The sequence below is a fragment of the Pristis pectinata genome, chromosome 3, assembly GCF_009764475.1.
Source record: "Pristis pectinata isolate sPriPec2 chromosome 3, sPriPec2.1.pri, whole genome shotgun sequence".
In the NCBI taxonomy this organism is placed as follows: Eukaryota; Metazoa; Chordata; class Chondrichthyes; order Rhinopristiformes; family Pristidae; genus Pristis; species Pristis pectinata.
The window spans coordinates 142052125-142077942 of NC_067407.1; the positions used below are offsets into that span (position 1 = coordinate 142052125).

General features: G+C 43.3%; 1 protein-coding gene across 1 annotated transcript in view; it reads right to left on the bottom strand.

The window, feature by feature from the left end:
* LOC127568684 (interferon-inducible GTPase 5-like) overlaps positions 1-14375 on the bottom strand; it is a 36462-nt gene extending 22087 nt beyond the window's left edge. Inside the window, exon 1 of the mRNA XM_052012722.1 lies at positions 14337-14375. The gene's annotated coding sequence lies outside the window, so the exon portion shown is untranslated. The remainder of the gene's footprint in view (positions 1-14336) is intronic.
* Between the last annotated feature and the right edge of the window lie 11443 nt (positions 14376-25818).

Here is a 25818-nt window from a genome sequence, read left to right on the forward strand (position 1 = left end):
TGAAATTATCACTTAATGAACGTTCAATACTAGATGCACCCATTTTGGAGGAAGAAATAAAGAAAGAATTGTTTTCAATGAATTCGGGTAAAACGCCTGGTCCCGACGGGAATACAGTTGAATTTTTTAAATCCTTTTCTGATCTTCTATCTCCCTGGTTAGGTAAAAATTTTGAAGATGTCCTATCAGTAGGTAAATTACCACAGTCCTTTTATGAAGCAACGATCTCTTTAATTCTTGTTACGGACTCGGAAAAAGTCCCTTTAAGATAGAGAGAGAGAGTGTGTGTGTGTGTGTGTGTGTGTGTGTGTGTGTGTGTGTGTGTGTGTGTGTGTACACGTCAATAGAAGATAAAGGACGAAATGACATTGTTGAAGAGGTCAGTCGAAGAGAGAGAGAGAGAGAGAGAGAGAAGGGAGAGAGACACCAGCCTGCTAGTTTCTCTATCGATGGATGAGAAACAATAACTGTGTTTGCCACTGAAATCCATGTATGGAAATTGGAAGTAATCCGGTGGAGTTCACTTTGTTGTTGACCTGCAGAAGGAAACAGGTATTTGTGTGTGGACGACCACGGTTCGGATGCTTTTCGGGGTGAGGAAGTCACTACCGAGTAAACACTGAGGTGTCATTTCGGTTCCATCGTGGAACATTTCGATTTCGTAATTACTCTCTCTATGTTCTCTACATCTAGGTCTTATCTTCAGACAACGGTGGTTGTTGAAGAAGCCTTTGCTCATGTTTCACCTTATGGCTTGCGGAACTGAACTTTAAGGACCATTCATGGACTTGGAGTTTGGGACTTTGTCACACACACACACGAAGAGTTTAGTTTTTGGGGTTAATGTTCAAGGTTTAACATTTTTGAATTCTAACATACTAACATTTTTACTTTTATTTTTCATATTATCATAAGTAGTGATTAATAAAATAGTTTTTAAACACTGAATCATGACTCAGTGTGTTTCTTTTGTTGCTGGTTCGTAACATTCTATAAGAGGATAAAGATCCCACTGATTGTGCATCTTGCAGACCTATTTCTTTATTGAATGTGGATTCCAAAATTTTTTCCAAAATTTGGGGTTCTAGACTGGAAAAGGTACTCCCACAAATTATTTCTGATGACCAGACAGGATTTATTAAGAATTGTTATTTGCATTTTAATATTAGGAGGTTAATGTGCATCGTATATACACCTTCATCTATAATTCCAGAATGTGTTATCTCACTAGATGCCGAGAAGCTGTTTGATACAGTTGAATGGGAATATTTATTCAACACACCTGAGAAATGTAATTGTAGTCCAAATTTTATATCCGCGATTAAATTGATTTATCATACATCTATGGCTTTAATACGTACTAATAATCAGAGATTCCACTTTTTCAGGCTTTGTTGAGGTACTAGGCAGGGTTGCCCTTTGAGTCCTTTATTATTTGACATTGGATTGGAACCCTTGGCAATTGCCTTTCGGGACTCTTCTAACATATTTGGTATTACTCGTGGAAAGGGGATCCATAAGATATCACTATATGTAGATGACATGTTACTCTGTTTCTCTAACCCAAAGAAATCTATCCCTGCAACATTATCATTGCTTGTTCAGTTTAGTGTTTTCTTTGGTTATCGATTAAATCTTAATAAGAGTGAACTTTCTCCATTAAATATGGAAGTCCTAATTTATAGGCAATTACCATTTAGATTAATCACCTATTATTTTACGTATCTGGGTGTTAAAGCTACCAGGAAGCACAAGCACTTATTCAAAGTCAACTTTTTACCTTTAATTGATCATGTTAAACAATTGTTTACTAAATGGTCCCCATTGTCTCTATCACTGATTGGCTGAATTAACGGGGTTAAGATGAATATTTTACCAACATTTTTGTATTTAATTCAGGCGGTTCCAACCTTCATCTCGAAATCCTTTTCCGATTCTATTGATTCTAAAATTCTTTCATATATATGGCAGAATAAAAATCCAAGGTTAAGTAAGAAATATTTACAAAAAATAATAAAAGGATGGTGGTATAGCTTTGCCTAACTTTATATTTTACTATTGGGCAATTAATATTAGATACTTAATTTTCTGGGCACAGATTTAGATGTAATCCAATGTCCTCGATGGGTGTATCTTGAGTATGAATTCGTGCAAGGATTTTCATTAGCTGCTATTTTAGGAGCCTCACTCCCTTTTGCACTTACTAAATTGAGTAAACAAATGACTAACCCAATAGTTAAACATACAATACGAATATGGTTTCAATTTCGTAATTATCTTAGATCAAATAAATCCATTTTATCAAGTACTATCCAATCTAATATTTTCCCTTCAACCATCTGGAATTGACAGCCTTTTCTTTATGGAAAATGAAGGGAATAACATGCTTTCGTGATTTATTCATTGATAACTGTTTCATGTCTTTTGAACAGTTATCTATTAAATAGAATTTGCCGAGATCACATTTTTTTCCGATATTTACAGATTAGAAACTTTTTAAAAGTCACTTTACCTTCTTTTCCGATACTATATAAAACTGAAATTACGGGAAAATTCTTATGTTTTATTCCTTATCAGAAGGGCTTGATAGCAATAATTTTTGATCTGATTATGAAAATAAGTCTAGAGACACTTGATATAATTAAGAATGAATGAGAAAGAGAACTCCAGATACTCTTACTTACAGAGACATGGAAGGAAATTCTCTAATCAGTTAATACATCTTCAATGTGTGCCAGACACTTGTTGATACAGTTTAAGGCGGTCCACAGGACCCATATGTGGAAGGACAAGTTAGCCCTTTATTAATCACCTTATAAATCCGATATGCGACAGATGTAATTTGGAGGTGGCTTCCCTGACACATATGTTTTGGTCCTGTCCACTTTTGGAGAAATATTGGAAAGACATTTTTAATATTATTTCAACTGATTGAATATTGACATACAACCCCATCCTATTACTGCAATTATTGGGTTACCAATGATGGATTCTGGCCATTTATCCACTTCTGCTTGTCGTATGATTGCTTTTGTTACTTTAACGACCAAGAGATCCATTTGTTACGGACTCAGTGAAAGTCTCTTTAAGATAGAGAGTCTGTGTGTATGTGTGTGTGGGCGTGCTTACGTCAATAGAAGATAAAGGACGTAATGACGTGGTTGAAGAAGGAAGGAGAAGGAGAGAGAGAGAGAGAGAGAAGGGAGAGAGACACCAGCCTGCTTGTTTTCTCTATCGATGGATGAGAAACAATAACTGTGTTTGCTACTGAAATCCATGTATGGAAGTTGGAAGTAATCCGGTGGAGTTCACTTTGTTGCTGACCTGTAGAAGGAAACAGGTATTTGTGTGTGGACGACCACGGTTCGGATGCTTTTCGGGGTGAGGAAGTCACTACCGAGTAAACACTGAAGTGTCGTTTGGGTTCCATCGTGGAACATTTGGATTTCGTATTTACTCTCTCTATGTTTTTCTACATCTACGTCTTATCTTCAGACAACGGTGGTTGTTGAAGAAGCCCTTGCTCATGTTTCACCTTATGGCTTGCGGAACTGAACTTTTAAGAACCATTCCGGAACTGGGAGTTTTGGACTTTGCCACACACACGAAGAGTTTAGTTTTTGGGGTTAATGTTCAAGGTTTAACATTTTTGAATTCTAACATACTAACATTTTTACTTTTATTTTACGTATTATCATAAGTAGTAATTAATAAAATAGTTTTTAAACATTGAATCATGCACAGTGTGTTTCTTTTGTTGCTGGTTCGTGACAAAATTGGGGGCTCGTCCGGGATAGTTCCCAAGGTTAACGAGATTCGTCCGGGATCCAATCCAAACATTAACGAGTGTCATCCGGGATAGTTCCCAAGGTTAACAAGATTCATCCGGGATTCAATCCAAAGATTTTTGAGGGAGGTCTGATAAATTCTTTTTAATTGGCTTGTGTGTGTGGAAACCAGCAGCAATGGATATTAAGGCATTTTTGGAGTCACCAACCCTAAAGGGATTGGAGGTGGCGAAAAAGGATGATCTGATAAAGATTGCTACAAGGCTAAACCTTACAGAAGTAAAGCAGTCTATGAGAAAGGCAGATATTCAGAGACTGATAGCTGGCCATTATGTGGAAAAGAAGGTGTTTGAGAAGGAAGTGTTAAAACAGTTTCCTGGCAGTGAAATAGCAATTTCTGAGGCACAGGTGCAGCTGGCAAAGATAGAGGCTGAACGAGAACAAACCCAGTTAAAGATAGAAGCTGAACGAGAGCAAAAGAGATTAGAGGCCGAACAAAAGATAACTCAGATGAAGTTAGAGGCTGAACGGGAACGGGAACCAATTCGGTTAAAGTTTGAGGCAGAGGAGAAGGAAAAACAGAGGCAGCATGAGTTACAAATGAAGCGTAGGAGTTCGGAATCTGATTCTGATGATGGTTTTTCAGCCAGCAGGGAGGTTCGATTAGTCCCTCCTTTTGAAGAAGATCAGGTTGATCAATATTTCCAACATTTTGAAAAGGTTGCTGTGAGTTCAAACTGACCAAGGAAAGGATGGGCTCTTATGGTACAGAGTGTGATTAAAGGTAAAGCTCAAAAAGCTTATTCTGCTTTGTCTGCTGAGGATGCAGCTGATTATACCAAGGTAAAACAAGCTATTTTGAAGGCCTATGAATTGGTCCCTGAGGCTTATAGACAAAAATTCAGAGATTTGAGGAAATCTGCAGATCAGACTTATATGGAATTTGCCAATGGAAAGAGAATATGTTTTGAACGATGGTGCCTGGCTAAAAATGTAGATGGGGATTACGATAAATTGACAGAATTGATGCCAGTGGAAGACTTTGAAAGATGTGTTCCAGCTGAATTAACAACATATTTAAATGAAAAGGCAGTGGAAACTTTACAAGAAACTGCTAGGTTGGCAGATGATTATGCTTTAACCCATAAATCCAAATGGGGACAACCTAAAACCTTTCAAAAGAGTTACAAAGACAATCCAGGTAAACCAGAGATTAAATTGGGAGGTAATCAAAAAGGAAAAGATGAAAAGAAGCCAGGGCTGGAGAAACCTGTTGAGCGTACTTGTTATTACTGTAAGAAACCTGGCCATGTGATATCTAATTGTGCCCTTTTGAAGAAAAGGAAGGAAGCTGGGCCCAATGCTTGCTTTCAGGCAATTAAAAATCAAAAAGGTTTAGGAGATGCTGTTAAAGATCAGTCCTTGCAAGAGGTAAAAGCGGAAAAGTTGGAGGAGGTGAGAAAGGAATTCCGTTCTTGTGTATCAGAGGGTTTTGTTTCACTGAATGATGAGTCACCCCAGGTGCCAGTGAAAATTCTTAGAGATACTGGGGCTAGTCAATCTCTCTTGCTGGACAGTGTTTTAAATTTTGGTGAAGAAAGTGACACTGGTGAGGTAAATCTAATACGAGGCGTTACGGATGACACCATGTCTGTCCCTTTACACAGGGTGATTTTAAAGTCAAAGTTCGTAGAAGGACCAGTCGAGATAGGGATAAGACCTAGTTTGCCAGTGGAAGGAGTTTCTTTGTTATTGGGAAATGACCTTGCAGATGGAGAAAGTGATCCTGTGGTACGGTTAACAACCAAACCAAGGATTGATGAGTCTGAGAATGATCCAGATGTTTACCCATCATGTGCGGTGACTCGAGCTAGAGCTAGAGAATTAGCCAAGACAGACAGTCCGATGCAGTCTGATGTGGTTCCTTGTGACAGTCCTAAACAGGAAGAAAATTATGATGCCTTATCTGAGACTTTTCTGTCTTCACTGGAGGATCAACATCCTTATAGTGAGCCTGAATTTAAAGAATTGTCTTTGTCGAGGAAGGATTTTATGGTGGAACAGACAAAGGACCCTGAGTTGACAGAATTGAAAGAAAAAGCACTCTCATGTGAGGAGATTGAGAAAGTGCCAGGTGGATATTATGTCAAAAATGGAGTGTTAAGGAGGAAATGGAGACCTCCCCATGTCCAAAAAATTTAAAACTCGGTTGGAGAGAGTCTGCCAGCTAGCGAGAGAGAATTTGAAAACAAGCCAGATAAGAATGAAGACATATTTTGATAGATGTGCTCGGCCTAGGACATTGGCAGTGGGGCAAAAGGTGTTGGTATTTTTCCCTAGCCAAAATAATCCCTTGCAAGCTCGTTTTTCTGGACCCTATGTTATTGAATCTCGAGTGATGATCTAACATATATAATCAAAACACCAGATAGACGCAAGAAAACACAACTCTGTCATGTAAACATGCTAAAACCTTATTATGAGAGGGATTCAGTTGTGGCCTTGGTGGATGGTGTAAAGGTTGTTTCTAGAATGCCTGATGTTGATGTTGAGGAAGGCCAATTTAGACCAAATATTGTTCCATCAAAACTAAAAAACCAAAATATCCTGGAGAACCTTGAAACGAAGTTGGACCATTTACAAGTTTCACAAAAACAACAGATGAGAGAATTATTTTTAAAATTTAAAAATCTGTTCCCAGATGTTCCAAACAGAACATCGATAATTACCCATGATGTTGATGTTGGCGATGCAAAACCAATCAAACAACACCCATATCGAATGAATGTGGAAAAAAGTAAACTTGTTGATCAGGAAATAAAATACATGTTGGAGAATGATATTATTAGACATTCTACTTCAAATTGGAGTTCGCCCTGTGTTATTGTACCTAAACCTGATGGAACTGTTAGATTTTGCACAGATTGCAGGAAAGTGAATGCTGTAACAAAGTCAGATGCTTACCCTATTCCTAGGGTGGATGATTGCATAGACAGAGTGGGAAAGGCAAAATTTCTTACAAAGATTGACCTATTAAAAGGGTACTGGTGTGTTCCATTAACAGATAGAGGAAGGGAGATTTCAGCCTTTGTAACCCCTTCTGGATTGTATGAATACGATGTTTTGCCATTTGGAATGAAAAATGCTCCGGCAACATTTCGAAGAATGATTAATTCAGTGATTCATGGGTTAAAACATACAGATGCCTACATTGACAACTTATTGACTGGGAATGATACTTGGGAAGATCACATATCTGCATTAGAAAGGTTGTTTGAAAGACTTTCCAAGGCTAACCTTACAGTTAACTTGGCTAAAAGTGAATTTGGCCATGCCACTGTGACGTATCTTGGTTATGTGGTAGGTCAAGGCAAGCAAGCTCCTGTTCAGGCAAAAGTTCAAGCAATATCTGAGTTCCCTATTCCCACAGGTATGAGGACTGTTAGAAGATTTTTGGGAATGGTTGGATATTACCGAAAATTTTGTAAAAATTTTGCTGATATTGCTCTTCCCCTAACTAATCTTCTGAAGAAAGGAGTAAAGTTTGTTTGGACAGATTCTTGTCAAGAAGCATTTGAGAAGCTGAAAGCCATTTTATACTACCATCCTGTGCTCAAATCACCTGACTTTGAAAAGCCATTTTCATTAGCAGTAGATGCCAGTGATGAAGCTGCAGGAGCTGTGTTGTTGCAGAAGGGTGACCTTGATGATATTGACCATCCTGTAGCTTACTTCTCAAAGAAATTTAATGAGCATCAAAAGAATTATTCCACCATAGAGAAAGAATTACTGTCGCTTGTTTTAGCCTTGCAACATTTCAGTGTATATGTTTGCACCGCTCAGAAACCATTGACTGTGTATACAGATCATAACCCATTGGTGTTTCTGAGCCGAGTCAAAAACAAGAACAGAAGGCTGTTAAACTGGAGTTTAATTTTGCAAGAGTTTGATCTCATGATAACTCACATTAAAGGCAAAGATAATGTGATTGCTGATTGTCTTTCTCGATGTTAAATGGGAAACATGTATCTGTACTAATCTGATAGTAGGTAGTTGTGTAGCATGATAATTATTAACATTACTAACTGTATGTGCAGTTAAAATTTTCTTGGGAAAAATTTTTTTAGGTGGGAGGTGTTACGGACTCAGTGAAAGTCCCTTTAAGATAGAGAGTCTGTGTGTATGTGTGTGTGGGCGTGCTTACGTCAATAGAAGATAAAGGACGTAATGATGTGGTTGAAGGAGGAAGGAGAAGGAGAGAGAGAGAGAGAGAAGGGAGAGAGACACCAGCCTGCTTGTTTTCTCTATCGATGGATGAGAAGCAATAACTGTGTTTGCCACTGAAATCCATGTATGGAAGTTGGAAGTAATCAGGTGGAGTTCACTTTGTTGCTGACCTGTAGAAGGAAACAGGTATTTGTGTGCGGACGACCACGGTTCGGATGCTTTTCGGGGTGAGGAAGTCACTACCGAGTAAACACTGAAGTGTCGTTTGGGTTCCATTGTGGAACATTTGGATTTCGTATGTACTCTCTCTATGTTTTTCTACATCTACGTCTTATCTTCTGACAACGGTGGTTGTTGAAGAAGCCCTTGCTCATGTTTCACCTTATGGCTTGCGGAACTGAACTTTTAAGAACCATTCCGGAACTGGGAGTTTTGGACTTTGCCACACACACACACGAAGAGTTTAGTTTTTGGGGTTAACGTTCGAGGTTTAACATTTTTGAATTCTAACATACTAACATTTTTACTTTTATTTTACGTATTATCATAAGTAGTAATTAATAAAATAGTTTTTAACACTGAATCATGCACAGTGTGTTTCTTTTGTTGCTGGTTCGTGACAAAATTGGGGGCTCGTCCGGGATAGTTCCCAAGGTTAACGAGATTCATCCAGGATTCAATCCAAAGATTTTTGAGGGAGGTCTGATAAATTCTTTTTATTTGGCTTGTGTGTGTGGAAACCAGCAGCAATGGATATTAAGGCACATTCTATTTAAATGGAAAGATCCTATACCCCCTACCACATTTCAATGGTTTTCTTAAACTATAAGATGTTTAAACTTAGAAAAAATTAGGACTGGCTCTGTTGATCCTTTGCTTAAATTTGAGGAAGTTTGGAGTTCATCTATTCAATATTTCCATGCGATATGAGCTGACCTTTCTCAAATCCCCTTGAATAACCTTTGACTATAGAGGAGCGGAGCTGATGACATAAGAATGTGTTTGTTTGAACTCGAAGAAATATCAGTCCAGTTTTATTTTCTTTGAAGTTTTTTGATTTGCTTTTGTTTAATGTTATACTTTTTTGATTTGGGGGTTTTCTCTTCATACAGAGAATTTTTTTCTCATTTTTTCCCCATCATGTACACTAGGCAAGAGAGCAGGAGGTCTAGATTACATATTTTACTCCCTGTGAGTATAAATATTAACTGTTATTATTGGTATCCCGATCTCTTTGTATCATATGTATAATTATTAATGTTATGTTCATCAATTTGAATAATTTTGAAATTCAATAAAAAGATTGAAAAAGAAGAGATCCCCCTCCAGTTCAGGTGCAATACATATTCTTTATAAAAGGTCACCCCTGCTTCAGAAGAGATTCCAATGTTGCAAGATCCTGAATCTCTGCCACCTGCACCAGATCCTCAGCTACTCATTCATCTGGCCTTTATTTCTATTCCTGCCCTCACTGGCATGTGGCACTGAGATTAATCCAGCGATCATTACCTTTGAGGCCCTGATCTTTATTTTCTTTCTTCAATTCCTGTCCTTTCTCTGCAGGATTTCATCCCTTTTCCTACCCATGTTGTTTGTACCAATGTGCACAACAACTTCTGGTTGTTTGCCTTCTCCCTTGAGAATGTTCTGCAACTGCTCAGAGACATCCTTGACACTGGCACCTAGAGGAAACACACTGGCCTGTTGTCTCTTCTGCAGCTACAGAATCTCCTGTCTGCACCCAGCAAACAAACTCTCCTATCTCTATCGCCCTGTCTGACTGCACCCATTCCCGCTCAGCCTCCGAGCCAAGCACAGTGCCACAGACCTGACCCGACTGCTACCCCTTGTGCGATCATCGCCCCAACAGTTTCCAAGAAGGTAAACTGGTTAGAGAGGGGATCATCACAGGGAACCCTGCACTGTCCGCTTAATCCACTTGTCTTTCCTCGTGGTCACCCAGATTCCTGCTGCCTGCACCTCAGGTGTGACCAACTCACTGAACCTCTTATCTCTGATGCCCTCAGTGTCCAAAGGATCCTGAGTGCATCCTGCTGCAGTTCCTTAAGTCACGAACTGCAGCCAGATGCTCTTCCCGACAGCACGAGGTATCAGGGACTCTCGATGTGTCCCTCATTATGCAGGAGCACACCATCACACTACTGGTCTAACAACCATCTCAACTCTACTAAGTTTGAAAAATGATGTTAGAAAGACCATAGCTCTAACTCTTCTCATCCTCCTCTTGCAGAAGCCTCACAAGCCAAAGCCTCAGCACTCAAAAATGGTAGCGGAGATAGTCCCAGGGAATTATAGCGCAGTGAGCCTTACGTCTGTAGTGGACAAGCTGTTGGAAAGGTTTCTTAGAGATAGGATCTATGGGCATTTAGAGAATCATGGTCTGGTCAGGGACAACCAGCATGGCTTTGTGAAGGACAGATCATGTCTCACAAGCCTGATAGTGTTCTTTGAGGAGGTGACCAGACAGATTGATGAAGGTAGTGCAGTAGATGTGTTCTACATGGATTTTAGTAAGGCATTTGACAAGGTTCCACATGGTAGGCTTCTTCAGAAGGTCAGAGTGCATGGGATCTGGGGAAGCCTGACCATGTGTATTCAGAATTGGCTAGCCTGTAGAAAACATAGGGTTGTGGTGGAGGGAGTGCATTCAAATTGGAGGGCTGTGACTAGTGATGTCCCACAAGGATCAGTTCTGGGACGTCTGCTTTTCGTGATTTTTAACGACTTGGATGAGGGAGTAGAAGGGTGGGTTGGCAAGTTTGCAAACAACACAAAGATTGGTGGTGTTGTGCATAGTATAGGGGATTGTCGAAGATTGCAGAGGAACATTGATAGGATGCGGAGCTGGGCTGAGAAGTGGCAGATAGAGTTCAACCCGGAGAAGTGTGAGGTGGTACACTTTGGAAGGACATACTCCAAGGCAGAGTACAAAGTTAATGGCAGGATTCTGGGTAGTGTGGAGAAGCAGAGGTATCTGTGTGTCGATATCCACACATCCATGAAAGTTGCCTCACAGGTGATAGGGTCGTTAAGAAAGCTTATGGGGTGTTAGCTTTTGTAAGTTGAGGGATCGAGTTTAAGAGCCGCGAGGTAATGATGAAGCTCAAAAAACTCTCGTGAGACAACACTTAGAGCACTGTGTCCCGTTCTGGTTGCCTCATTATAGGAAGGATGTGGAAGCGTTGGAAAGGGTGCAGAGGAGATTTACCAGGATGCTGCCTGGTTTAGAGAGTATGCATTATGAGGAGAGACTAAGGGAGCTAGGGCTTTACTCTTTGGAGAGGAGGATGAGAGGAGACATGATAGAGGTATACAAAATATTAAGAAGAATACATAGGAGTGGACAGCCAGCGCCTCTTTCCCAGGGCACCAATAAAAGAGGGCATGGCTTTGAAAGAATGAGTAGTAAGTTCAAGGGAGGTGTTACGGACTCAGTGAATGTCCCTTTTAGGTTGTGTGTTTGTGGCGTGCTTACGTCAATAGAAGATAAAGGACGTAATGACGTTGTTGAAGAAGTCAGAAGAAGAGAGAGAAGGGAGTGAGACACCAGACTGTTAGTTTTCTCTATCAATGGATGAGAAACAATAACTGTGTCTGCCACTGAAATCCATGTATGGAAATTGGAAGTAATCTGGTGGAGTTCACTTTGTTGCTGACCTGTAGAAGGAAACAGGTGTTTGTGTGTGAACGACCACGATTCGGATGCTTTTCGGGGTGAGGAAGTCACTACCGAGTAAACACTGGAGTGTCGTTTGGGTTCCATCGTGGAACATTTGGACTTCGTAATTACTCTCTCTCTCTGTTTCTCCACATCTACGTCTTATCTTCAGACAACCGTGGTTGTTGAAGAAGCCCTTGCTCATGTTTCACCTTATGGCTTGCAGAACTGAACTTTAAGAACCATTCCTGAAAGTGGAGTCTGGGACTTTGTCACACACACACACACAGACACGAAGAGTTTAGTTTTGGGGTTAACGTTCAAGCTTTAACATTTCTGAATTCTAACATACTAACATTTTTACTTTTATTTTACGTATGGTCATAAGTAGTGATTAATAAAACAGCTTTTAACACTGAATCATGTTCAGTGTGTTTCTTTTGTTGCTGGTTCGTGACAGAGGTATCAGAGGAAGGTTTTTTAACCAGAGGGTGGTTGGTGCATGGAATGCGCTGCTTGGAGCGGTGGTGGAGGCAGGTACATTAATCAAATTCAAGAGATCGGCATGTGGAGGAATTTAAAATAGACGGATATGAAAGAGGAAGTGGTTAGATAGTCTTAGGCGAGGTTTACAGGTCGGCGCACATATTGGGCTGTACTGTTCTATGTTACACTCAGACACTGGCTACTCTCACAATGGCCGATCCAAAATGGGCAGTCTGCAGTACTTTACCGTCTTGTAATTGGCTGATGTGCATCATATCTTCAATGATCTTTTTTTAATCTCCCGATTCTCCTTCGTTAACCTTGCTCAAAGGGACTGCTAACCTGCTGTTCCCGTGCTGCACTGCTCCACGTTCTATCTTCTAAATCTAACACAGATACCAACAGCTAGCTTGGGAGGACTTGGACAGTGTCATCACAGAGGGAACTACGGGGACCTCCCACAACTGGCAACGGTGTCCAGAGAGCGGTTCCCGGAACCGGGAGCGGCGGCCCGAAGCGAAGTTGAACTAGGTCATGATTTTGCACAAATGAGGGAGTTCGGGCCCCTGGGCTGCAGACAACGGGAGACAAAGACAGAAAGGCAAGGGGGCTCCAGAAGCGGTAGAGTGATCCAGAGGGGAGCCCCAGAACTGGCAGACAGTACCACAGGGGAGCAGCCAGCATAGAAAGAGGGTCTACGTGGTTGCTCACATATATCCCGTCAATTTCAATCCCGGATAAAGTGTGGGAATACTCAGTATATGCCACCGAAACTAATACAAATATCAACAACTCACCCGTGAGGAGTTCGATTTCGCAGGGTGTGTCACGTCTGTTGAGAGAGCGGTCCAGAGGTGTTGCTGAGCGCTCTCAATCCGGAATGAAACGAATTCTGGGCACTCCCTGAATAAGAGTGAAATTATCCCAGGACTCGCCCCGTGTTTGATGGGGGCTGTCACACTCCAACTGACTCAACCCCACTTCCTTCAAATTCAATCACCCCGACCAATCACCTCACCGTGTGTCCCAGGAAGGCTTCAGGAAACCCGCAACCCCAGGAGCCCGCTCTGGACAACGAGCGTTCACCCACTGCCCAGACACGAAGTAAAAGACATCTCAGATCGGGGCTCCGACCAGCAGACGGAGGCGGACAGCGGCTGCAGTGAGAAATGTGAAACTAATTCAGGGGACGGAACGACCGGGAACGAGAACAGAACCGGCAAAGGAGCTTCCGTCACTGGGTCTACAAGAAGGCGTCCCAGGACAGAGAGAGGGGTCTATGTGGGGAGGGGCGGGTCTCAGCACAGGGACGGGGTCTGCAGGAGAGTCCCAGGCACGGAGAGAGTGGTCTGCAGGAGAGGGGGAAAGCCGGAGTGTTGTACTGTGGAAGTGGACGCACAGGGAGCTGTTCTACCGGGGTATCGCAGTAATGGGTGTACAGGGGAGGTCCTCCACTAGGGCAAAGATGATGGAGTCGGACATTCTGACAATACGGAAACAGCCCCTTTGTCTCACTATGTCCGCGTCAGACACTTGATACCCATCACACCGACCCCTGTTTCCGGCACTCGGCCTATTGCGCAGCATTTCAAGTCCTGATCTGAATATTGCTTACATTTTAGGCGTGTCTCTGGTCCACCAACCCCTGAGGCAGTGCACTCCTGAGTCTAATCATACTCTGGGTGAACAAACCTCTTTCGAATCCCCTCCCACCTCAAACCTCTGCCCTCTGATCATAGACACAGTTAAGGGGAAAACTGTATATTGAACCCATCTACGACGCTCAATAGTCTCTAGATGTCTATACTTGTTATTGAGGGGAAAGTCCACAGACGTACACTGTACTGACTGACTCTAACCTTTCCTTCTCCTGACGGTCAGCCAGCTACCTACATCCTGCAACCTAGGTGTGACTGTCTCCCTGTAACTTCTGTCTATCATCTCCTCAGTTTGCCGAATGATCCAGAGTTCATCCAGATCCAGCTCCCTCACACAGTCTGGAAGCAGCTGCAGCCAGATGCATATCTCGCAGGTGTAGTCATCAGGGAGACTGGAGGTATCCCTGACTTCCCACATTCTGCAAGAGGAGCACACCACTGCCCTGAGTGTGATACCCACGGCTCTACTGTGCAATAACAAAGAAATAAAGAACATACCAGAACCTCAGCTTCGCCTCCGCTCACTTCCTCTGCCTCTTCACCACCTAAAGCCTCTAAGGTCCCACTCTTACACTGAGCCGCTGCTCTTGAATTTACGTCCTTTTCATTGGCTTCTGCTGCCCAATTAGCTCATCAACGAGACTTGCTCCTTTAACTGCTTCCTGTTTTGTTCAACTTAATGAATAGTTCTCATCTATATTCAGAAAGGAGAAGGATGTTGCACCTGTAGAATTTGGGGAGCGGGACTGTGGAATTCTAGACCGTAGTATGATTAAAACGGATGAGGTATTTGATGTCTTTTCAGTCTTAAAGATGGATAAATCCCTAGTGTCTAACGAGCTGTATCTCAGGTTGCTATAAAATGAAATGGGGGAGATAGCCGGGGCCGTGAAAGATTTGAAAAATATTTGCTGCCCACAGGGATGGAGCCAAATGACAGGAGGCAGGAAATGGGGTTCTTTCATTGAAGAAGGGCAGCAGGGTCAAACTGGGTGATCAGAGACCTGGGAGTCCACAGTCAGTGGAAAGGAATTTATTGGGAAATATTCCGAGGGCAGCAGTAACCTGCATTTGGCGAGGCAAGGATTGATGAGAGAGAGTCAGCATAGCTTTAGTAAGGAGAGGTCATGTCTGACTAACGAGATAAATTTACAATGAGGTGACTTATGTCTGTCAATGAGGGTGGAGCAGGTCAACGAGACTTTAATCAGGCCTTTGACAAGGTCCTACATGGGAGCCTGCTCGAAAACGTTAGAGCCACTGGGATTCAGGGCAATTTAGCTAATTGGATCCAAGATTGGTGCAGTCAAATGAGGTAAAGGGTGAGAGTGAAAGTCCTGCCTTTGCAGGGTGTTGTGAACAGCAGGGTACTGGAGACTGTTGGAGAACAGAGGGAACTTGGAGTGTAAGTACATCGTTCAGTGAAAGTGGAGTCACAGGTAAGCAGGGTGGAGAAGAAGGCTTTTGGCACACTGGCCTTCATCAGTCAGAACACTGAGCATAAAAATTGGTGTGTCATGTTGCAGTTGTACAGGGAGCTGGTGAGGCCACACTTGGAGTATTGGGTTCAGATTTGGTCACCCTGCTTTTGGAAAAGTTTGTCCCTTGTCTATGACCTGGGCCTGATTGGCTCGGGTATCCTATTCATTGGGAAGATCCTGGGGCTGGACGACAGGTCTCTGGGCAACCTGGCCCAGAGAGTGGGGACAAGTGTGGCGGAGCTGCGGAGAGGTACCAAACACGACTGGGTGTTCGGGGAGTTCACCCAGGAGCAGGTGATGCTGTTGCTGCAGAGAAGCGCCGTGGCTGTGGCGCTGAGAACCATCCAGCCCTCCCTCTACATTGTCCCCAATCTGGGCATTCTCTCTGGGGGACAATCTCCACTGGTGTGGCTGCCGCGATGCTGAACAATTCACTGGATGTAATGGTGGAAACTAATAAATTGTCCTGAGAAATGCCAAGGCAGCAGCTTCTGCAGCTCCTGGTACTGACGCAGGTTACCGACGGCTGTAGACAGGGCAGCCCCTGTTACCCTGTCCCCTGGGACATTCCTGTTCACCCTTTGTCCAAGATTTATCCCCAGTGCCCCTGTCCCGAGGAAAATTCCCGTTAACCGATTATCCAAAGGATTCTTCCTGTTACTCCTGGACAAAGTGAATTGCAGATCCCCTACCCTGCGAATTACCCATATTAACCCCTCTCAAGAAGTGATCGTGAATCCCTCTTCCATGGAATATCTTTGTTACACCATCCTGATATCTACTGCTTGTTCCCAAGATCTTTCTGATACCCTGAACCCAGATGAGTCCTTGTTACACCCACCCCATACTGAGACGTATCGCTATACCCCCGTGTCCGGAAGGTGTTTCTCCACAGTTGCTGCCGGACCCACTGAACAGTCCCACCACTTCCAGATTTATCTCAGCTTTCCAGCATCTGCAGCACTTTGCTTCAGAATGCCTCACAGTTTAATCTTGATTTCGTAGTCCTGATGTAGATGTTTAATGCCCTCCTTTCGGACGGATTGTCGCCTGTCTGATAATATTCTCCATTGTGTACTTCCAGCATTTGATGATTTCATTTCATGTCGGACAGCGTCACTGGACGGTGACCCCCTGATCTGAAACCCCATTGTTCAACCATCCTACATCGAGGGGATCACTGGTCTCTGACTCTGGTCTGGTTGACCCGCACTACTGAGCGGTTCCAATTACCGAAGTTTGGCAACGCTTTCATCTTGCCATCTACTCAGTGCCGGCTATACCACAGTGGACCAGCATTACTCGAAGCTGCAGAACAGCAATGGGTTCTCAGCCATACAGAATACAGTCACGTTTACCGGGTGCCCGGAGCTATTTAGGAGAAGGACGCGGCTGAGGGAAATAGCCGGTCTAATGTTGAGGAAGTGAAGGGTTAAGAATTGCAACCATACCTATAACTGGCAAACAAAATATATATCTATGCATTTATATTCCTTTAGCAAGGACTAGCAAGCTGCTGACCCACTAGTTAGGTTGGAATGTTAAGTATGTTAACTGCCTTTGTTTCGGGTAACGGACCATTCCGATATGTCAGACGGTGGCGATACTGGGTGTAATTAACATCGAGGTGAAGACTTGGTCTGAACGATGAAGGGTGATACCTGCCTTTGAAAGCCTTGATTAAACTCAATTATACTAAGACAAAAGGTGTGATAGCTGTTCTCAGGATCTCTATAGCTTGACCGAAACTCGCGGCGCCGTTTGCATGGGATGTGCGTGACAATTCCTGTATAAATGTCTGTCTGCCCTTTGTGCGGAGAGAACTCGGGAAGCGACTCTTAGTGAGTGCTGAAGAGAACTCTCCTAGCGGTGCACTGCTAATGAAGGTATTTGTTCGAATCGACCTTGTGGCACTGTGTTACTTACAGCGGACGGAAAGGGAAAATTGATTTCGGGACGACAATGTGAATCATAATTCTCAAGGCATTTTCAGTTGGAGCTGGACTTGTTGGAAGGTAATTAGGCGGAATGTCCTGTCTTTTCATGATGTGTGTGGATATCCCAGGCAGATGGTCGTTCTCTGTCCTGCTGCTGGGTACATTCTTTTATTCATTTCCAGCATGTGTACCACTGACAGTGCCGGCATTGATTGCCTTGGACCGATGGCTCGCTCGGGTCAGAGTGCAGAACGACGAAAGGTTCCTTCCTAACGGCCAGACAGATGGGTGCTACTGACAATCCAGGATTTTCATGATCACCCACACTGATCCTGCTTCAATCTCCATGCATTCAGACCATTGAATTTAAGTTCCTCATCCCTCCTGCGATTTGAAGTCATCCTCCTGGATTATTTAGCCCATGTCTAAATCCAGCAAACAAGCCCGCAGACTGCTGTACACACGACGTTTCATCAAGGTCCAATTTAATTATTTTTGCTTTCTGAAACTTGATGTACTTTTGAATCAAGACTAAATTTCTGACAGAAGCCAATATCTGTCTCTCTGTCAGCGCTGATTCTTTGTTTTTGGGGTGAATTTTATTAACGTGCATGAATCCAGCTCTCCAATGCAACGAGACGACTCTGTGTATCAGGGTTTGGGGGACAACAGTCAGTTGAACATCACCGAGGTTTGACTGCACAGGAGACAGCAAGAATACAGGCAAGTAATGCATTACATATTCATCAACCCATCGGGAGCTGGGTGTTCCGAACATCATCGTCACCGAGCAGGGCCTTTCATTCCATGGTGAGATGTCTCACTCTGCTCCATATCTCTGTGCACGGAATACACACTTTAGGTGGGAGTCTTAAGTGTCAGGGGTGACTCAGTAGCTGTCCTGAAGGACAGTGTACTTAGCAGGAGTGACTAGTCCATCTGCTATTACTACCGACGATACAAAAATCTCTGCCAAGGCCCCAGCACTCTACTTCCTTGCTGCCTGCAACATCCTTGGATAGACTTTGTAAAGCCCCGCGGATTCATCCACCTTCATGCACTTCAAGACCATCCGCAGCCCTCTCTTTCATAATGTCAATATTGATATTTGGGGTTTTGGTCTATTATTGTCTTTTGTACTGAGGTACAGTGAAAAACTTGTCTTGCATCCTGTTCGTACAGATCAATTCATTACATAGTGCATTGAGGTAGTACAGGGTAAAACAATAACAGAATGCAGAATAAAGTGTCACAGCTACAGGGAAGTGCATTGCAGGTAGACAATAAGTTTGAATATTTGAAGACATCTGTGTTCTCTTCCCTGAATACCACAGCTTCCATGACATTCTCCACTGCAAACACACGTGAAAAGTATTCATTTCAGAGCTCGCCCAATTCCCATGCATCCATACATAGATTATCACATTGACCCTGATGTTGACCTACTCTCTGACTAGTTACCCTTTTTGCCCTTAAGATACTTATAGAGTCTTTTAAGGTTCTCTTTTACATTTTTAGCCGGGGATATCTGATGCACACCAGAGGACCTCATGATTTCCTTCTGACGTCTAACCTATATCTATTATACTGTTATCCTCAAGTGACTTGCTTGCTCCCAGCTTCCGATACCTGACTTATTCCGTCTTCACTTTCTTGATCAGCCCATAAATGTCTCTTGTCCTCTCGTGTCGACCCCTCTCCAGGTTGTGGGTGGCTCGTTCCCATTACGGCTCTTGACACTCTCAATACCTGGGAGCTCCCTTGCTGATTCGCTCATCCTTTCCCGTTGTTCTGGGGATCCTCCTATATTCCAGGAATCCTGAATTCACTTTCCTCGGTGCAGATGTTCTCTGCCTCCCTCGGCTGGTCGGAGCCCCGAGCTGAGAATTACCTTATGTTTCGGCCGTGCGCTTCAGTCAGTTGGAGAGTGAGAGACCCCATGAAACAGACAGCGTATCCTGGCATCAATTCACTCTCATCTGGGGAGTGCCCAGAATTAGTTTTATTCCAGACTGGGAGCGTTAGTAGAATACTTCTGGATCGCTCTTTGAACAGTGGTGACACTCCCCAGGAAATGGTCGGTCTCCGTGACCCCACAGTTCGAAGCCCAAACCATACTGGGAAAACTGGGTCATCTTCATGGATGGTTTTACTGGGACCCTGGGCGGGTTCATCCTGGGGAAGTCATAGATGTGAATGTCAGCAACGGTGAGGTGAGGGTAGACTTTTATTTCGGTGGTGCTCACCAGGTAGTAGGTTGGGGCAGCCGGTGGAAGGGGGAGGGGTAGGTGGAGGATTATCGAAACTTCACTGTGTCCGGGTGGTCAGAGGGTGAAGGGACCCCGATCCGAAATATTGACCGTGTAGTTAAAATGCTGGAAACACTCGGCAGGTCAGGCAGCATCTGTGAGAGAAAGAGCGTTAACATGTCATCTTGGGAGGGTCCATTCTAACGTAGGGTAAGCATGTAAATGTATCGGCCCCACCTGGTTGTACCCGCACTGTAGACATCGGGGCAGTGAATGGTCAAGGAATGTGTAACGGCCTGTGTCACAGTGTCCACAGGGGCTGCAATCCATGTAAAATGAGGTGAACTTATTATTGAACAAAATGACATGGGGATGGAAACCAGTGCAGCAGGTCAGAAGGTGGAGGAATTGAGAAGAAGGTGTCTGTCACGACCAGTAACTGTGAGGAAGGACAGACAGGCAAGGTGATAAACACCACGGGACCGACGGGTTGGATTGTGTTTATTTTAATGCTCGAAGTATTAAGGGTAAAGCTTGTGAACTTAGAGAATGCATCAGTGCATGGAAATACGATGTTGAGGTCATTACAGAGACTTGGTTGATAGAAGGACAGGAATGAAGGGATAATGTATTCAGTGTTTTGATGCTTTATAAAGGATAGAAAAGGTGGTATGTGGGGCGGCGGTGGCTGCGGGGGGAGGGGGGTGGCGTCTATTTCACTTCATCATGGACAATAGAGATGCATAGAGTGGACATAATGGCGGGCTCATCTACTGAATGTATATGGGTAGAACTCAAAAATAAGAAAGGTGCAGTCAGTATGATGGGATTCTACTTCAGACACCCCACACCCAATAGTCACCGGAACACCAGGGAAGAGATATGCAGGTAGATTGGCAAAATGTGCAACAATAACTGAGTTGTTGTCGTGGATGACTTCAAATTCCCCACTATAGCCTGTGAGTTAAGTAGTGCAAGAGGATTAGAGGTGCACAATTGGTTAGTTGCACTTAAGAGGCTTTCTGAAATCATTATGTGGATAGTCCAACAAAGGAGGGGCAATGCTGACCTGGCATTGGGTAATGAGCTTGGCCAGGCGACTGACCTTTGGGGAACAGTGAGAACAACTCCTTCGGTGTTCAGAGATCCATTATTAGATGAGAGTATGGACCTTGCGGGAGAGTGTGAAATTGCAACAAGGCAAACGACGAGAACATTTGTCAGGAACTAGGGAGAGTTCATTAAGAACCGCTGCTTTTCCAAAAGTGAACTTCTGACATGCAGAGGCTGTTTAAAGACCTACTGTACAGAGTACAGGACAGGTATGTCCCAGTAAGAAGCAAGGACAATGATGGTAAGGTGACGGATTCTTGGATAATGAGGAAAGGTGGTGCATTTAGTAAAGAAGGAAAAGGAAGCTAAAATGAAACAAAGCCTTTGAGGATTATAAAGAAGCTGCAAAAGAACCCAAGAAGGGAATTGAGAGAGCCGGGGCTGGGGAGTGGTAGAGGCATGAACGGTCCTTGGCAAACCGGATGAGAGGTAATCCCAAGACATTCTCCACACACATGGTAGGCTCATACCGAAGATTAAGGTGCATCGGATCCATAATGACTTGACCATTTCGATTCAGAATTGGCTTACGCATGAAGACAAAACGTTGTAGTCGATAAGACTTAATCGGACTGGAGGTCCGTGGCCAGTGGTGTTCCTCAGGGACCGCACTGGGCCCTCTGCTGTGTATAGCTGACTTCGATGAAAACGTGGATGTGTGGGTCAGTAATTCGCAGATGATACAAAGATTGGTGGCATTGTAATTTGCATCGAGGATTGTCAAGTATACAATGATCGGCGTCAGATCAGTTCCAGATGTGGGCATAAAATGGCAGCTGGATTTCAGTCAGCACAAGTGTGAGGTGTTTCACTTTATGAGATCAATTGTAAAGGGACAGTACACTGTTGACGACAGGACCTTCACAATGTTGATGTGCAGATGGATCTTATGGTGGAGCCCCATAGCTTCTGGAAATTGGCTACACAACTATCGGGTGATAAACAAGGCATACGGCACATTTGATTTTATTATTTGAGGAACTAAGTTCAAGAATCAGGAAGTTATGTTTGCAGCTTTAGAACTGTCTGGTGTTATGGACTCGGTGAATGTCCCTTTAAGATAGAGTTAGTTGTCTGTGTGTGGGGTGGGGGGGGTGGTTGGGGGGGCATGCTTACATCAACAGAAGATAACGGACGTAATGACATTGAAGAGGTCAGTCGAAGTCGAAGGGGCAGAGAGAGAGAGAGAGAGAAGGGAGAGAGACACCAGCCTGCTAGTTTCCCTATCCATGGGTGAGAAACAATAACTGTGTCTGCCATTGAAATCCATGTATGGAAATTGGAAGTAATCCGGTGGAGTTCACTTTGTTGCTGACCTGTAGAAGGAAACAGGTATTTGTGTGGACGACCACGATTCGGATGCTTTTCGGGGTGAGGAAGTCACTACCGAGTCAACACTGAGGTGTTGTTTGGGTTCCATCGTGGAACATTTGGATTTCGTAATTACTCTCTCTATGTTCTCTACATCTACGTCTTATCTTCAGACAACGGTGGTTGTTGAAGGAGCCTTTGCTCATGTTTCACCTTATGGCTTGCGGAACTGAACTTTGAAAACTATTCCTGCACTTGGAGTTCGGGACGTTGCCACACACACATGACGAGTTTAGTTTTTGGGGTTAATGTTCAAGGTTTAACATTTTTGAATTCTAACATACTAACGTTTTTACTTCTATTTTTCGCATTATTATAAGTAGTGATTACTAAAATAGTTTTCAACACTGAATCATGAATCAGTGTGTTTCTTTTGTTGCTGGTTTGTAATACCGGTTAAGTTGCATCTGGAGTGTTGCATTCAATTCTGGTCGCCCCATTATGGGAAAGATGTGAAGGCTTTGAAGAGAGGGCAGAAGAGGTTACAAGGATGTTTCCTGGGTTGGAGGATATCTGCAGTGAGGAGAGGTTGGACAAATTTGCATTGATTCCTTTTGGAGCGGCACAAGCTGAGGAGGGAACTGATAGGAGTTTGTAACATAATGAAAGCCATTGATAGAGGAGACGTCTGGTATATTTTCCTAGTGTCAATATGTCTTCTACCAGAGTGCATGCATTTTAGCTGACTGGGGGAAAACAAAACAGATGTAAAGGGCAAGTTCCTTACACGAAGTGTGGGGGTACATTCAGTGCGGTACCAGGGGTGGTGTTGGAGGCAGATCATAGAACCAAGAGAATTGTTTGTGTTTTCTGTTCTATGTTAAGAACAAAAGGATAACTTGGGAGAGAATAGGATCCCAATGTGGTCATCTTTGTGTCGAGTCACGGGAGTTAGGTGAATCTTAAATAAATACTTATATTTACCGTGGAGAATGACATGGTAGGGAGGAGAACGGTGCAGACCTGAACCATATCGACAATACAGAAGAGGAGGTGTTGGAAGTGCATAAAGGTGAATCAATCCCTGTGGCCTGACTGTGTATCCTCGGACGATGTGATAAGATAAGATATTAGACACATGTACACCGAAACACACAGTGAAATGCATCTTTTGCGTAGAGTGTTCTGGGGATAGCCCGCAAGTGTCGCCACACTTCCGGTGCCAACATAGCATGCCCACAATTTCCTAACCTGTACGTCTTTGGAATCTGGGAGGAAACCGGTGCACCCAGACGAAACCCACACAGACACGGGAAGAATGTACAAACTCATCACAGAGAAGCCCGGGCCCAAATTTTGGGGCACTGGCAGAGACTTTCGTAAGTTCGTTTGCCGTATCTGAAAAATGGAAAGAGTTAGGGGTGGCAAATGTGCCTTTATTTCAGAGGGACTGCAAGTCGAAATGAGAGAACTACGGGCCTGTGTGCCTAATATCGGTGGTGGGATAAAAACTGCAGGGGATTCTGAGACAAATGCTCTGCATGCACTGGGATTGGCAAGGACTGATAACCAATAGTCAACATGGCTTTATGCGTGGAAAATCTGGTTTTATGAATTTGAGCGAGTTTTATGAGGAAGTGACAAGTAGGATTGACATGGGCAGGGTGGTAGAACGTCCACGTGGATCTTAGCATAGCTTCTCACAAGATCCCGCGTGGAGAATGGTCTGGAAGGTTCGATCACATACCATCCAGGGCGAGATATCCAACTGGCCTGGTGGCCTTTTTCAGATGCTGCCTGACTGACTGAGTTGTGCCGGCAGTTCTGGGTTTGTTTCAGATTCCGGCACCTGCAGTTTTACTTGTTTTCCATTACTGCGGGCCATTATCAGTGCTGTGACTTTCTGTGCCACACCCTGTGCTAAATGTTGCTGAATTTGTGTGTTTATTTCAGTTGAAAGGAAGTCCTGTTTCCTGTACAAACTTTTGAAACTAATTCTTGGAAACGAAGGCTGGTTTCAGTTTTGACGAGGCAATAAACAGCTGACTGCTCACCAGCAACTAAGGATCCTAGATCCAGAGAATCATCGAGTCAGACAACACAGAAACAGGCCTTTGGCCCAACTCGTCCATGCCGTCCAAGGTGCCTACGGAAGATAGTTCTACCCGCGTTTTTTTCATATCCCTGAAACCCTTTCATACCTACGCAACTCTCAAATGTCGTTTAAATGTTGTTATTGCACCTGACTCAACCACTTTCGCTGGAAGCTCGTTCCATGTACCCACCATCCTCTGTGTGAACGTTTTGTTTCTCAGATCCCCTTTAAAACATTCGCTTCTGTCACGAACCAGCAACAAAAGAAACACACTGAGCATGATTCAGTGATAAAAACTATTTTATTAATTACGACTTATGATAATACGTAAAATAAAAGTAAAAATGTTAGTATGTTAGAATTCAAAAATGTTAAACCTCGAACGTTAACCCCAAAACTAAACTCGTCGTGTGTGTGTGGGTGGCAAAGTCCAAAACTCCCAGTTCCAGAATGGTTCTTAAAGTTCAGTTCCGCAAGCCATAAGGTGAAACATGAGCAAGGGCTTCTTCAACAACCACCGTTGTCAGAAGATAAGACGTAGATGTAGAGAAACATAGAGAGAGTAAATACGAAATCCAAATGTTCCATGATGGAACCCAAACGACACTTCAGTGTTTACTCGGTAGTGACTTCCTCACCCCGAAAAGCATCCGAATCGTGGTCGTCCACACACAAATACCTGTTTCCTTCTACAGGTCAGCAACAAAGTGAACTCCACCGGATTACTTCCAACTTCCATACATGGATTTCCATGGCAAACACAGTTATAGTTTCTCATCCATCGATAGAGAACACTAGCAGGCTGGTGTCTCTCCCCCTTCTCTCTCTCTCCTTCTTCTTCTTCTGACTTCTTCAACCACGTCATTACGTCCTTTATCTTCTATTGACGTAAGCACGCCCCACACACACATACACACACACTCTCTATCTTAAAGGGACTTTCACTGAGTCCATAACACCTCCCACCTAAAAAAAAATTTTCCCAAGAAAATTCAACCGCGCATACAGTTAGTAATGTTAATAATTATCATGCTACACAACTACAGACTATCAGATTAGTACAGATACATGTTTCCCATTTAACATCGGGAAAGACAATCAGCAATCACATTATCTTTGCCTTTAATGTGAGTTATCACGAGATCAAACTCTTGCAAAATTAAACTCCAGTTTAACAGCCTTCTGTTCTTGTTTTTGACTCGGCTCAGAAACACCAATGGGTTATGATCTGTATACACAGTCAATGGTTTCTGAGCGGTGCAAACATATACACTGAAATGTTGCAAGGCTAAAACAAGCGACAGTAATTCTTTCTCTATGGTGGAATAATTCTTTTGATGCTCATTAAATTTCTTTGAAAAGTAAGCTACAGGATGGTCAATATCATCAAGGTCACCCTTCTGCAACAACACAGCTCCTGCAGCTTCATCACTGGCATCTACTGCTAATGAAAATGGCTTTTCAAAGTCAGGTGTTCTGAGCACAGGATGGTAGCATAAAATGGCTTTCAGCTTCTTAAATGCTTCTTGACAAGAATCTGTCCAAACAAACTTTACTCCCTTCTTCAGAAGATTAGTTAGGGGAAGAGCAATATCAGCAAAATTTTTACAAAATTTTCGATAATATCCAACCATTCCCAAAAATCTTCTAACAGTCCTCGTACCTGTGGGAATAGGGAACTCAGATATTGCTTGAACTTTTGCCTGAACAGGAGCTTGCTTGCCTTGACCTACAACATAACCAAGATACGTCACAGTGGCATGGCCAAATTCACTTTTAGCCAAGTTAACTGTA